Source organism: Cygnus atratus, chromosome 3 (genome assembly GCF_013377495.2).
Source record: "Cygnus atratus isolate AKBS03 ecotype Queensland, Australia chromosome 3, CAtr_DNAZoo_HiC_assembly, whole genome shotgun sequence".
NCBI classification, from domain to species: Eukaryota; Metazoa; Chordata; class Aves; order Anseriformes; family Anatidae; genus Cygnus; species Cygnus atratus.
The window spans coordinates 5,083,456-5,099,979 of record NC_066364.1 but is presented as its reverse complement, the minus strand read 5'-3'; positions in this window follow the sequence as shown (position 1 = coordinate 5,099,979).

Here is a 16,524-nt window from a genome sequence, read left to right as displayed (position 1 = left end):
TACACAGCCAACAGCTAGACAAGTAATTTAGCAATCAGCTCTTAAAACAGCTGTTACTCTTTCTTTTCCTCATGTCTACTGCTGGCAGTGAGAAGTTACTGCAAAATGTTACTGGATTTGCAACTTGCAAGTGCAAAAAGAAATAGGTATTAACTCTTTTACTGTCCTCAGCTCTTAACAGCTTAATACCTTTGGTTAGTGTCTTTTTTACATTTAGGATTTTGGGGGTGGGAATCCTGTCCCTCACTGCATTGGTGTAACTGCAGAGCAGTAGAAAATATCAGTTTTGCTGTAACAGCTGTGGATGTGGGTTTGCAGAGGCTGCAGCTGGGTGCAGAGAGGAAATGGATAGGGTAGGAAACACAGGGCTAACAGTTCATAAAACCCAAAGCATAAGGGCAGAAGTCTATGATCAGCACTTTGCAAACAGTGCAGCAATAGCCTAGGGGAATTTTTTGCAGGTTGAAGCTCTTAGGGTTTATTTTCTGATCCATCCAGCTCAAACTAAGCAGTTAAGTGTGTTTGCCAGACAAATAGAAAAACTGTGGCCCAGTGGAGGAAAGCATGCCAGCTGCAAGTCAACTTCTAGCTGAAAAATAATTTCTGACGTTGGAAGTAGCAGATCTTTCGTGTCCTACCTGTGACACCAAACATGAAGAAGAGGTTGTAGAACTCCTAGCTCCATGCAGGACTGCCTCAAGATCAGACCCTATGAGCATTGTCCAAATGTTTCTTGAACTCTGGGAGGCTCGATGCCATGACCAGTGCCCTGGGGAGCCAGTGCTGTCTTTTCGATGGAGAACCTAACATCCAACCTGAACCTCCCCTGATATGGAGAGTATGCCACTTTTTAATGTCAGCTTGGGTTGTGAAGTTAGCTAGGCTGATATTCACTGATTTTGAAGACAGTGCAGCCTACAGAGAAAGGATATATTGTGGTGTTGACATGAAACACATTTTAATCTGTCCCCTTTGCAAGCTGTAACAAGTCATCCCTCAGCTAGATGACTCAAAAACTGTAGAGTAACCTCTTCAGAGGAAAGGGAATGCCTTATCTGGATGGTTTAATCTAAAGAGAAATTATTACTTTGTTATGTGTCTTCATTGCTTTGAATCTGAGTTTTTCAGTCCAGTGAAAAAATGAATAAAAACAATTACAGAAAATGATCAGGATGACCTTGCATGCAGAAAGGTCAGAAGTGTATTTTGGCTGATGAGACATCTACAAACCAATTTCTCAGGTTGGGTCCACAATGTCTATTTTTATGCCACTTCTTTTGATCAGGTTATAAATTTATGAATATTTTTTTTAACTTATTTTGGCCCAGAATGTTCAGTGCTAGAGGTAGAGGAGTGTTTCTTTTGTGTTCTTGTTTGGAAAATTGTGACCTAGATGAAAAGAACTCTTTTAGTTACCCTGAAACTACTGGTAGTTTGGGTCACATCAGGCATGTTTTTCCTGAAAATAATTTTTCAGAGCTGAGTAGACACTATTCCTTTTTTCTACTAGAATGGGATTAAAACACCCAAGGAGGCAACATGAAATCCATCTTAATTCCCTCTGTGTTAATAGAGAAGACATAGCCATTCTTAATAGAGTTCTCCAAAAGTGATCTATACATTATTTTGGAGGAGCCGTTCTCCCCTATTGACCTCAAGTCTGGAGCTGTAAGCTTAAACACTTCCCTTGGAAGCAGGGCAGATGTATTGCAGTGTTCCTTTACAAACTGCTCGCCCTATACATTTAAATGCAGGTGCCCACAGTGTCTGTGGGTGTAGTGTAGGTCTTACCTTGCCTTTTCCTCCTATTCCAGAAGGGTGCGGATCTCTCAGAAGTGATCTGCCAGACCCACACAGATGTACTATAGACACTGTGTCATCTGATATGGTGTGAGACATTTGTGTTTGGGCATCTTAGCCACTTCCAACAGAAAGAGGCTGCAGGGGAGAGAACGAAAATGTTCATGAGCACAAGCTACCTTAAATCCCTGGTGATCAGGGCACTCTTCCAAGAGGGATATGTGCTTCAGCATATTGAGACAGGACAGGGATCCATCCAAGTTTCCTACACTGTGGGTGAAGTATTTTATTCACATTGGTGAAGGAGATAGGAATCTAACAATGTTGTGCACTTCTCTCTGTCTTTGATTTCCCTGTAAATATACTGAATTAAGCACATTGTTCCCTGATGACTGGGGTGATCCAGTATGAATTATTTCTTCCCTAATTTGCTTGAGAAATGGCAAAGAGAATGTCATACTTAGTTATCACAAACAAAATTCCACAATTAGGTCTCTGTTTCAGCTGCAGAAAAAGAACACCCTAAGGTAGCAATTATTTTAATGATCTTTCCAGGAAAAACAAAACAAAACAAAAAAGCAAACAAACAAAAAACAACAACAAAAAACCCCTCAATTCCAAAGTCTGAGCCCTAATTTTAAAGCTGTCTCCCATAAAGTGACTCTTCAATAAATATTTCTTTGTTTATTTAGTTTTTACAGAACTGTTTGGCACTGTAATTAACAAGTTAGGGTACTGCATAATTACAGATCCTAGTGCTCTTTTTCAATAATGCTTCACATTTGTATTTCTCTTTGAGAATAGTTTATTACAGTGCAACCCTGGGCAGCATTCAGTTCATCTGTGGTGAGAGAGGTTTAGGAATAGGACTGATGTCAGCATTTATCTGGTAGTAGAAAGGAACAGTCACTACCCAGATCTGAAAACTAACTTCTGGCTATTTATTTAAGTACTTTGTCAAGGTACCACCTCATAATCTTGAGGAAACAATGCACTAGATGAAAAAAATAGAGATTGGACTGGTTTGGGGGAAGCAGTTAACAACTATGGGAGTCCCAGACTGGTGACTTTTTCATACTTCTTGTTTTAAATGCAGCTAAAATTCTAATATTGTCATTTATAGCATTTTGATGAAATCTTAAGACCGTGGCTGTAGATTTCTGCTGTAGATGACTGTTGATTGAAGGGCTACTAAGATGATGAGGGGACTGAAGCACCTGTCGTACGAGGACAGGCTGAGAGAGCTGGGCCCATTTAGTCTGGAAAAGAGAAGACTGAGGGGAGACCTCATCAATGTATATAAATATCTGAGGGAAGGGTGTCAAGAGGAAGGAACCAGACTCTTAGTTGTGCCCAGCAACAGGACGAGAGGCAACAGGCACAAAATGAAGCACAGGATGTTCCAGCTCAATATGAGAGGGCACTTCTTTACTGTGAGGGTGACAGAGCACTGGAACAGGTTGCCCAGAGAGGTTGTGGAGTCTTTTTCTCTGGAGGTATTCAAAAGCCACCTGGATGCTGTCCTGCGCAATGTGCTCAGGGTGACCCTGGTTGGCAGCGACATTGGACCAGATGATCTTTGGAGGCCCTTCCAACCACAACCATTCTGATATTCTCTGATGGTGTGATTATTCTTATTATCTTATTATATTTTAAAACGTTTTTTACATTATAAAGGAGACATTGATTTCTGGATTGTGTCTTTAAAAAAAAAAAATTGGTGGGCCATAGGCCCACCCAGAACTCTGGCTTGGATTATTATTATATTGCAATATTGCAATTTACAATTTGCAATTTACTTTTTTTTTTTTTTTTTTCCTGACTACTTATTCTGTATTCATCTTGGTAAAGTTCCTTCTTCTTCCTCAAAAAGAAGAATAAATAAATCCCTCTGTCCTGTTGCTCAGGCTGCTTCCTGCTATATTTCTTCTGAAAGCTGTTGATGTAATGTGTGGCCAAATGCACCCTCACTAAAGGTTCCATTGCCTGAGGGGCAATATTGCTTAAGGTGGAGAAATTCTGTTATTGGAATTATTACAGTTGTGAACTTCCAGTACGAAGAATTGCAAACTTCAAATATCTGCAGGAAAGAACCTACTTTCTTCTTTACTGCATTTGTGCAGTATTTTAAGCTATCAAGCAAATTACTTAGCCCAACAAGGCTGAACTTGCAAATCTCTGTTCTAAAAAGCTATGGTAGGAATTTCCACAAACTGCAGTATAGTTGTTACATACTGAGTCATCTCTGTACTAATATTTAGAGAGCAATATATTATGAATTTATTTGCAATATCAATATGTCAATTTAGGACTTACTGATGGTGAACAAAATAAAACAATTAACTTACAGGGCTTACTAACAGGGTGGTGGTTAATGCATCCCAGAACAAAACATGACTTTTTTTTTTTCCTTTTAATCTCTAATCCATTGTAGAATACAGAATCATAGAATGGTTTGGGCTGGAAAGGACCTTAAAAAACATCTAGTTCCAACCCCCCTGCCATGGGCACAACACCTCCCACTAGACCAGGTTGCTCAAAGCCTCATCCAGCCTGGCCTTGGGTGCTGCCAGGAATGGGGCACCCACAGCATCTCTGGGCAGCCTGTGCCAGGGTCTCACCACTGTCTGAGTAAAGAATTTCTTCCATATATCTAATCTTAATCTACCCTCTTTTAGTTTAAAGCCATTATCCCTTGTTCTATCCCTACACTCCCTGACAAAGGGTCCTTCCCAAGCTTTCCTTTAGGCCCCCTTTAGGTACTGGAAGGCTGCTGAAAGGTATCCCTGGAGCCTTCTTTTCTCCAGGCTGAACAACCCCAAATTCCTCAGGCAGTCTTCACAGAAGAGGTACTCCAGCCTCTGATCATCCTTGTGGCCCTCCCCTAGACTTGCTCTGCTAGGTTCATGTCCTTCTTGTGCTGCTGGGGGCACCAGAGTTAAATGCAGTGCTCCAGGTAGGGTCTCAGGAGAGCAGAACAGAGAGGGAGAACCACCTCCCTTGACCTGCTTGTCACGCTGCTTTTGATGGAGCCCAGAATGCTGTTGTAAACATGCACTGTAGGGTCATGTTGAGTTTTTCATCAACCAGCACTCCCAGGTCTTTCTCCATAGGGCTGCTGTCAATCCATTCTCTGCCCAGCCTGTATTTGTGCTTGGGATTGCCCCGGCCCAGATGCAGGACCTTGCACTTGGCCTTATTGAACCTTCTGAAGTTTGCACAGGCCCACCTCTCAGGCCTATCTGGATCCCTCTGGATGGTATCCCTTCCCTCCAGCGTGTCAACCTCACAACAAAGCTTGGTGTCATTGGCAAACTTGCTGAGAGTGCACTCAATCCCTCTGTCCATGTTGCTGACAAAGATGTTAAACAGCACTGGTCCCAATACTGACCCCTGTGGAACATCACTTGTTGCTGATTTTCACTTGGACATTGAGCCATTGACCACAACACTTTGAGTGCAACCATCCAGACAATTCCTTATTCATCAAGGGGTCCTTCCATGAAATCCATATCTCTACAATTTAGAGACAAGGATATCATGGGGGAGTGTCAAATGCTTTTCCCAAGTCCAGGTAGATGATGTCAGTTGCTCTTCCCCTGTCCACCAATGCTGTAACACAATCGGAGAAAGCCACCAGATTTGTCAGGCACAATCTGCCCTTAAAGAAGCCATGTTGGCTGTCACCAGTCACCTCTGTGTTTTCCATGTGCCTTAGCATAGTTTCCAGGAGGCTCTGCCATCCCACCTTCTCTCAGTAATGCCAATGATGTCATAGCCCTGCAGGTGTGCGCACATCTCTAACTCCTCTTGTTTATTGCCCATGCAATCTTCCTGCATTATCATAAAGACATTTAAGTTGGACCCCTGATGAAGCTACTGGAGTGGCTGTAATTCCTTTGTGCAGCTTTTCAGGTGCTCTTCTGCTCACCTGCGACCCTTCTCCAGGCTCTGGGCATTGCTGACATTGACATCAAACTGGGAGGAGTGGGATGGATTGAGGTCCATCCGTTTCCCCCCCCCCCCCCCCCCAAGCAACTTTAATTTGAAGGCCTCTTCACTAGCTTGGCAAGCCTATGACCAAAGTTGCTCTTCCCCTTGTAAACCTGTGATCTGATTTTAAACCTTTAGGTCATTTCCTGCCATGTTGTGTTCTAGCTTGTTATCTTCCATTTTGCATTTATATGCCTTGTTATTCTTTTGCCTCGTCTTTTATCATCCCAGACAACATTTCCAATTTATTAGGCTCTTTTTGAATTCCAGTCCAATCCTCTACATAATGTGGAACCTCAACCAGTTTGGTGCCAGCAAAATTTTTTTATAATTGAACTCCTTGTTCAACTGTTCAAATAAACAATGAAAATAGTGATTGCCTCATACAGCATGGGAGCCCTCAGGGCCACTACCTGATATGAATTTTTCACAACTAAGTGATATGCAAATTGAAACATTCTGAGTTTCAGCTAAGTGTGTGTTCTCATCATGGACATTTAGTCTAAACTCTAAACCAGATTATCATAGAATCATAGAATCATTTAAGTCGGAAAAGACCTCTAAGGTCATCAAATCCAACTGTTAACCTAGCACTGCTAAATCTATCGCTAAACCATGTCCCTAAACCATTAAACCATGTCCCTTTGTTTGTTTATATGTGCTTACGTATAGGAAAATATTAAAAGTCTTATCAAAGTTGAAGTACATTTTGTCTATTCCTTTCAGTTTATTCATTTTACCAATTATCCATCTATCAGATGAGAGCTGATACACCCTCCTTGGACTGGAAACTTCAGGTGTACCTGATGCAAACCGATTAAGTTGTTTATTGATTATTGAAATTGCCTTGAGGTAATACACAAAGCAGTAAGTAATCTAAATCAGTAATTTAAGTAATCAAAATAATCCATACTTCAATTAACCAAAGAACAAGCTACTAATATTAATTGACAGATATGTAGCTGTGCAGGTGATTATACACAGCTGTGAAACTGTGTTAATTATAGCTCTTAAATCTAATGAATCACATGGAGCCACTATTAAATTACTATTCTATAAATACTGTGATGCAATGGTGTTCCCCTACACCAGAACTTCCAGATGTTGTCCTGATGCAAAACACAGTGAGTTGTCCTAAAATTTGTCCAGCGTCCTGGTGCACTCAGGTCCATGAGTTAGCATCACTGATGTCTGCAAGTATCCACTCTCGTACTGCCAGAAGATTCAACTACAACTGTTTTTTGATTTTATTCCTTATTTTTCATTTTTCTGAGTTTGGGAACATCTTTCTGCTCCCTTTGCACCCTCTTTTCTTTGATCAAATTCCTCTCAAATAAACAGTCCTTCCCTAATTATGTTTTCTCCATCAAGCCTAGGCTTTCACTATTCTATTGAAAACATGAAATTTCTGATACCATTCCCTAGGCAATCTTGGACTTATATGGCATTGCTGATATGATAGATATGAGTGCCATTACAACCCCAACCACCCCTATCCTTGCCCAATTCTTATTGGTTATATTTACTTTACCATATCCAGTCACTAGACATAATTATTTGGCTTTAGTCTTCTTTCTTTTGCCTAGCTCCACTTGAAAACAAGCAGGCTCTTATCCTGTGTGCAGGTAGTCTGCATGCCACAGCAGCAGGGTAACCTGTTTTTCACACTTCTGCTTTGTGCACTCATGGTTCCCTTTTAAGGACTTAGTCACTGTGGGGCCAGGTTCTCTTGATGACTGACAGGAACTTTGACGTCCTACATGTGTTTTGTTCTCAAGAAAGCATTTATGGCCTTATGCATTTTTTTTCCCTAATAATTTGATCCAGGATTTTTCTTTGTATCAAAACAGGCTGTTAAGTCCAAAGTTACAATGATTCTTCCTTTCCCCTTTTATAATGAATTTGCATATTCATTCTTCCCAAAGCTCTAAATCACCTCTTCAGTCAGGTGGTTGATTTTATGAAGTTGGTTGTTCATGGTTCAAAGATTTGTCCAATTAGTTCCTTAAGTATCAGTGGTGAATTTCATCATAATTGAATACCTCTCTGCCATCTCACTGTTATCTTTAATCTTGAAGATGGATTTGTTTTTTTTTTCTATTGTAAGAAAGACAATGTGGAGATTTATTGCATTTCCACTGTGTACAACTACCTCTACCGGGTCTGGCTGGAATGGAGTTAACTTTCCTCACAACAGTCCACATAGTGTTGTTTTTCACTCGTAGCTAGAATAGCATTGGTATCACACCAAGGTTTTATCAAGACTCTGTCCAACCTCCCCCAAAGCCAGTGGGCTGGGAGTGGGCAAGATGTGGGGAGGGGACATCACCAGGCTAGCTGACCTAAAACAGCCAAAGGGATATCCCATACCATGTTATGTCACACTTAGCAATGAAAGCTGGGAAGAGGGAACTCTCGTTATGAAAATCTGTCTCCCACACACCTACTATGTGTATTGAGGCTCTGCTTCCCAAAACATGGCTGAACATTGCTTGCCAGTGGGAAGTAGAGAATTGTTGTTTTCACTCTTTGCTTCTGTGCAACATTTGCTTCTTTTTTTCCTTCTTCTTCTTCTTCTTCTTTTTTTTTTCTTTTTTCTTTTAATTAATTTATCCTTACCTCAGCCCATGAGTCATTTTATTTTCCATTATGTTTTCTCCCCCCCCTTCTCCTTCTTTGTTTGAGGAGGGGAAGTGAGAGAACGGTGTGGCACAGTTTAGCTGGCCATTGGTTTGAAACCACCACACTACTTTGGGCATCCTCATATCTGTGCAGCTTCAGGAGAGACAGAAAAAAACTTTCACGTCATGACATTCTCGTATGACAGATTCGCAGATTAGTCTCATGCACTTTTGTCTTGCTTGTCCTTTGCTCTGTAAAAAGCAAACACTTTGGATCACCGAAGTACCACTCCTACGGAGCTAGAGAGTGTTTACCAGGAAACTTTCTGTTTGCTGAAGTAATTTTTCTTTAATATTCCCTATTGTACAACCAGAGCATTTTTTCACCTATTACAAGAACACTTTAAGTGCCAAGCAACAAATTGCAAGCTCTGTTCAGCTTATCAAATAAACAGTTAATGTATATTTACCTTAAAAGAACGTCATCATCTGAAAGCCTAAGTTTCAGAGTAAAGCAGCTGCTTTCCTTGAATTCCCTTCCAAAATCTTTTCTTTTTCTCTCCTGTGTGAAAGGCACAGGAAGACACAGGAAAAACCATGCACAGTGGCAATAATATCAATCAGCTGTGTGGACCAGGGTGAGGGTTATGTAGTTTAGAGGGGATGCCTCCAGCTTCCCAGTTCCTTTTTCTGTCACCTTTAATGTTATCACCTCTCTCGGGTCTATTTGCTCTGGCATCTTTATTCAGGCACAAACTGATCAAGCAGGAGATAGACAATCTTAAAACACCAAGAAACTATGCTTCTGGAGATCCAGAAGAGTTAGGTAAGGGGTTCAAAGAAATCTCCACCCTAAGGTCTCAGTACAGTCCATATATTGTTTTAAGGTTTCCCTTTTGTCTTGCCCTTGTTCAGCTTAAAGGAGCACAACCTGCTCTAGGTTTCCCTGCTTGAGCAGAGGGATTGGATAAGATGACCTCCAGAGGTTATTTCCAACTGCAACCTTTCTGGGATTTTGTGAAATGAGGTGATTCACTTCATCTGTACCTAGCATACCCAGCAACTCATACCAGATTTCTTCTGGAGAAGAGAGGCTGCTCACCAGTGTGCCATGGAGCATCAAAACCAGCCATCCTTCCCTGGTCCATCTCATGGGGGACCGTGGCCAAAGGTGTAGCCAGCAGTGCCAGCTCCTTCAGTTTGTGGTGGTGGACACCTCCAGAAAGGCTTAGGAAACTGCTTCTAGTCTACGCAGTGACTTTGGACGGATCACTGTTGGTACCATCAGTGGGATATTGTCTCTGGGCAGCCAGCACAGAGAAGCATTTTCCCTGCTCAGCTTCCTCTCCATCTCTTTCCTTGCAGTCAGGAATGCCCAGGCATACAGTGTGAAACCCCAGCCCAGCCTCTTAGCATGGAGCAAGCAGAGGTCACTAAATGCACTGTTAAGTATTCCCACTGGAAAAGCAGTTCCAGGCAGTAATTTTCTAATGAGCGTGGTGTTGCGTTGCCCTCTAATGGAGTGCAGCCATGCCCTGCAGAGCAGGGCTGTCACAGACATGCTCCGCACACACAGTCTTTAGCTGGGCGCTCTGTCCCCTGACCCCTTGAGGATGGCCATCCTGGGGATAAGACAGGTGGATGTCATTATAGGGGCTTCCTCACCTCTTTACAAACCCAACTCTGCAAGGTTATTTATTTATTTATTCATTTTTGTGTTGGTGTAGTAGATTTGCTCAGGGTATGATATCTGATTGCAGCTTAAAATCTGTATGCAATGACATTCGGACAGAAAGGCTTTATATTAACACAGATTTATTATATTAACACAGACTTGCTTCCAACATGAGAAGCTGTATAGGATAAAATTAATATCACTGCAACTGAAATCCCAATATTGGCTTCTGCTTCTTTGTTTTTCTTGAAGTGGTGGCAGCACCTTCTAGCAGCCTCTAGAGATTTGTTGTTTTAATTTCAAGTACCCTGCCTTGTATTTTTTTCCTTCTTGATGATTCTTTTCATTTTTTTCTTTATGGCTGATAAACAAATGGTGAGCAATGAAGAGCAGTTTGCAGTTCAATTTCAAAATACTTGCTTAAATCAAAAATAGGGTCGTAAGGAACTTTGAAAAGTCCAAATGCAGAATTCACAGACCTAGAGCACTTACCTAAAATGGTTTCACCTATATTGAATTTATACTCTGCTGAAGTGGCTCTGGGAAGCAACTGCACCCTGCTCTGCCTGCCAAGCAATTAGTCTCTGACAGTATATAATAAAATAAAATAAAATAAAATAAAATAAAATAAAATAAAACTTTAAACACACCACTGCATATTAAATAAAAAACAACAGTCCCAGATATTCATTCCTTGCAGCATGATGAGCTATATGATATATTTTTTGTCATTATTTATCCACATAATCTCATATAAATATGAGTAAATAATGTTTAAGATTATGTTATTTCAGAGATGAAATTAAAAAAAAAAGTGGGGTATGTGAGAATGGAAATTAATGTCTGAAGTTAGGCTCAGTGCCAGAAGGAGTACAATCACAAAATATTAGTTTTATTTCTTTATCATTAATTGTTTTTTTTTTTTTTTTTCTTTTTTCATCTGTGGAATTCGATTGGATATCATTAATATTACTTTTTCTTTGCTGATAATACACAGTTATCTTATTCTATATAAACAGCAACTGGTTCATAGCAGGGCTGTATTTATTATGAAAAAAATTGACTCATTTCTTCTGAATTTTCTTATCTCTAATTTCCAGTTATATAATCTCTATAGACATTATAAAAGTTGCACTGAACATATGCCACCTGCTTTTGTTGCTTGTACTCTTCTGTTATTTGCAACACCGAATCTATTTATTATTTGATAAAACACATAGACCCACACCAAAAGAATGGTGCCTGTCTTCCTGTCCTGCTCTCTGAATTTGAAGGGTCTGCAGTTTCCCCAAACCAACTGTCTCGATGCACATCCTGGCCACAGAAAAAAATCTGTTTCACAACAGATGTTGCCTATAACTGGTCTGGAGCCTTGGAAGTCTAAAAGGAAGTCTTTAAAGCCCTCAAGTTGAAGACAAACAACAGTTTTTGCTCTACAAGGCAGAGCTGACATCACTTTTGCATGCGTATGTTGGCCTAATAATTTTTGAAATGATGACATATTTTTCCCCCAAAACATAGTGCAATAAGTTTTAAGTAGAAAATTTCATATGACAGTAAGACAGGGTGAACTCTTGTTACAGTAGTGCTGCAGGTGTCATTAGCAGCTACAGGAAGCAGGTAGCAAGCCTTTTCTGAACCCAAGAATCAGGTTTTACAACCTTCTCACTTTTGAAACCAGTTTTTGTGCATTTGCATGCAGCCAAATGTACTCTTCAATAAAGATTAGCACAAAAATAATTCTGCTTTCTTAAACTTCAGAAACTGGAAACAAGTTCATGCTGGATTTTTTCCAAACTCTGCTAGTGGCCTTAGCTCTACCTCAGGATGCAAGAAGACCTGTTGCAAATATATAAAAGATATTAAAAGACAGAAGATATTTCTTTTACGGAATCGATCCTGTTCTGACTACACTAGCGGTATATTTAATAACTATTTTTGACTCTAAGATAGCACACATTTGAGTACTTTGCTCTTCTGTGATAATGACGACTAAGACTGAAGGAAGGACCTTAACTGTGCAAAACTTCTTGGCATAACTGAACTAGTTTTTGACTACAATTTCGACTGCACAAACAGTTGATATCACTGGGCCGTGATCCAGACAAATACTTAAGCATACATGCAATTTTAAGCCCAGGAGTTTTTATATTCAAGCCAAAAGAATCAGCATCTTGGAGAACTAAACTCTGCATGTGTGTCTATTACCTATATATATATAATTTGAACACAGAGGGATACTGTTAGATGTGAACAATTTCTCTGTCATGAGGTTAAGTTGCCATCATTTAGTGTTGCAGTGGGTAGATTTTTTTTTTATTATTTATTTTGCTTTCTCCTTTATGATTATGTAGACATACTCACACAGGATGTTCACTAAACTCAAAAAAAAAGAGCCATGGAGAGGGGCAGGATAGCTCTTCCTGGCTGCAAGAATAGTTTTTGTGGTATACTGTCAATAAAGGATGCCCTTTTGTCTGTGCCTAGCTCTCCCATACCAGTAGAGAAAATTTAGTCATCTAATGCAGGGCTCCATATTCTACAATCCCATCTAAATTATATATTCAGGATAAAGTGTGTTACCTTGAGTAACTGTTAAGCAGGTCATCTTTTTAAGTTTCTGGAGATGAAATACGAATCCCTAGTACACCAAGGCAAGCTTTATCCCAAGAGTTTTCTGAAAGTAGAAAAAAAGATGAAACCTAAATTAATATTTTAATAATAATAATAATAATAATAATAATAATAATAATAATAATAATAATAATAATCTCCAGGTTACTCGAACAGAGGCAATTTTTAGTAAACTCTCTTATTTCTAGGTGAAAATTTCTCTTTGTGTAACTAAGAACAGGCCTGAACCTTACAGTTTCTTTTGTTTTATCAGCAAACTGCATTTTTGTTGTTGTTGTTGTTATTGTTTTGGAGTTGAGGAAAATGTTAATTTTCAGTAACACTGAAACTTCAGCTTCCAATGTTCAGTTTTCCACCAGAGGGCACTCCTCTATTTTTAATGAAAGCAAATTTCTGAACAACATTGAGCAGGTTTGCACAATTTGGCATGTGCTGTACAGTTCTAGCTGAAATGTGGCGAGCAGAAAATTGCAGGATCAGATGCACCCCGTCACACATCTGTCAATATTATGCATTATCTGCTATCCTCCCGCTGCCCAGCTGATGGGCCCTGCAAGTCTGCAGTATGACAGATGTTTTGGGTTTGTGCATGTAAAATAAATAGTCAATAATATTATACACAGTGTATGCAGCAAGGATGTGACTGAGCTTAACCTGGGATTGAAGGGATCTGTGTCTATGTGACCAAGGAGAAAGGGGGCCGACAGTGTCACCATGGTGAGCACCAGATTTTAGCATTTTTTATGGAATATTCCATCCCCTGGGTTGCCCAGTGGTTTTATCTTAGTGTATGGGAATACATGTCATTATAAAATCAAATCACTTTTGGAGCTGATGCAGCTTGGACTGAGTTTTGGTGCTTAAGAATTTGTATTGATACACAACAAAAAGAGAATATCTGCAGTGAGATTTGTAGACATTGAAGAACCTGTTATTTTAGCTGGACTGTAAGGAATTTTTACCACTATAAGGATTTTTTTAGCACTTTTTACGTTTATTACTCATTTTTAGAAAGATATTGCTGAAGTTAAGGTAATATACCTGGATGCAGAAAATCTAAGTAGTCTGCTTTTTGATAACAGAAGAGAAAGCATATTTTTTTAGGGCTTATACATAAGGATGTAAAAACTTTCAGAAGAAAAATGTTAGCAAAAACTAGAGGATTATTGTTTATTTTTTAAAAATCTATGCATACAAAATGTAGATGCATTTCCTAACAGACTCTATAAAGAAGGAGCTACCTCCTAAATATTTCACAGAATCACATAATATCCTGAGTTGGAAGGGACCCACAAGGATCATGGAGTCCAGCTCCTGTCTCCGCACAGGACCACTCAAAACCAGACTCTATGTCTGAGAGTATTGCCCCAGTGCTTCTTGAACTCCAAGAGCTTGGTGCCGTGACCACTGCCCTGGGGAGCCTGTCCCAGTGCCCAGCCACCTCTGGGTGCAGAACCTTTCCCTCACACCCAGCCTGACCCTCCCCTGTCCCAGCTCCATGCCGTTCCCTCGGGTCCTGTCGCTGTCCCCAGAGAGCAGAACTCAGCGCCTGCCCCTCTGCTCCCCTCGTGAGGGAGCTGCAGGCCTCCATGAGGCCTCCCCTCGGCCTGCTCTGTTCTGGGCTGATTTATTAAAGGTAGTTACTGAAATAGTAGCAAAAGCAGAATAAGGAGGAAATAAACTCTTTTGATAATTTTACCGAAATGTATAAGAACAGAATCAGCAGAGATTGGAAGTATGATACATCAAATGGTTAACGTGTTCTGGCACTATATCAAAAGTGACGAATTCTCACAGCAGCTCTTAAACCAAAAAGGTAAACACTTTTCCCTTCCTCTGTCAAATAGTAAGTGGACTCACAGAGGTGGTGGGGTTTGCTTAGGGTTGTAGTGTGAATTGGAAAGCTTGGATTAAATTCCAGAACATCTGGATCTATGTTAACCTGGTCCCTTTTGAGACAACAAGGGAGAGCCAAGATGATCTAACACAGGTGTAAGAATGAAATAGAAGTATGTATTTATTTATTTATTTTTCAATCAAGACAGGTTCAGTCTCCTGCGAACCTGTACCGTTGCACTTCCAGGTGAGGGAGATGTGCTTTCAGGACTTGAATGTAGGCAATCTGTAGCTAGATCATCTGTTGGGATTGGTCCCTTCACTTCTCTAGAGTGTTTCATGGCTAATTATCCTCATGTGTTTCTTAAACTTCTCTGGACTGACTTCAGAAAATCTGTCTGTGTTTAACTGCCTGCCAGGATCTCCATGATTCATTCACCTCCTTTCAGCCAGAAACCTTAGAAAGCCAGAAACTCCCTGCAGGGGATGCACCTACTAATAGTCAAGCCTGCTGCCATTTGAGTTACCTTTGTTAGCTAGCCTCCACACAATCTCCAGAGTTTGCAGACAATGGTAAATACCTGTCCCTGAAAAAGTATCATCTAGACTGCTGGGTGAGAGTCTTCTCATCCAGCTCCAGAAGCTAGTTGTCTACTTCAGAACTTTTCTCCGTAATACTGCCTTTATAGGTAATGGAAGCACTTGAGGGATGCACCTCATCTCTTGTCACAGCAGATGTTTGAGAAAGGATGATGAGTAGCAAAGTTAAAGGACTGCCTTGACGTCATGAAGGCTTTAAAAAAAGTTATCATGTAGATCAAGTCATTCAGAATTTTATATCCCTAGGACAAGGTTGAGGAAACCAACAGTTTCAGGAAGAGATGTAAGGGGGAGCTCCAAGGAAGTAATTACTGTCTTTATACTACTGTGTATCTAGGATAATGTTTCAGACCTTGAGGGCAGATGGTTTGGCTCTGATCAGTAGAGCTGAACTCTTCCCCTTGAAACACTGTGGCCTCATCCAGGCTGATTATAAGACAGGGCCTTTAGCATTACTAACATCTCAACCATGTCAAGGCATTTCTGGAGTATAGTGCTAGTTGGTTGGTCCTGAAATTGTGTTAAGGGTGAAGATTATAAAGGTATAGGAAATCACACTATTGCTCAAGTCAGTGTTCTGGCTCTCTGTAGAGACAGCACTTTTCCTACTGTAGAATGATATCAGTGATTGACCTACAGTGTGTGGGTTCTCTAAAATACACAGAGAATGTGTTAGACAGAAGTAGGTGCGTGAGATATATGAAATAGTTCATGTTTATTGAAAATAGCAGTGCAAAGTCACCTGGAAGAAAACCTACTCACAACTTATTTTTCTTCTCATCAAGTGTATCTCTTTTGGAGCCTGCTTGGTAGCTCTAAGCCTGCTCCATAGCTCTACAGGGTCTGCAGGCATAATTAGAATGTGTTATGTTTCCTCTGTTAGAAGCAACACAAAATTGCAGCTCTCCACTTATCCTTCAGCTATTTAACTAATAAAACTGCCCTCATAGCCCTGGTATGACACATCACCTATTCCTGCAATAGACCTGAGTGCTGTATTTAATGTGTGTGTTATTGCTAGTATTGTTTCTCAGTTGCACAGTCACACAACACCTGTTCATGAGAATCGGCAATACTACACATATCAGTTTCATGGAATATCCAGGCATGCTGCACAACTGCTGTTTTGTCTTTGAAACACACCTGTTGCTTCCCTAACACTGACTTCAAACAGCTGTACACCTACCCAATCGAGTCATATAACACACCTGCCAGAAGCAACGGCATGAAAAATTTGCTCTTCACCATGTGTCTTTCACATGAGAGACAGAATAGTCTGTATGACAAACAACGTAATTGATTACCAAGATGAAGACTCATGGCAATTGCTTTTAGCTGTCTAAAATTAGTCCCCTAACATGGTTG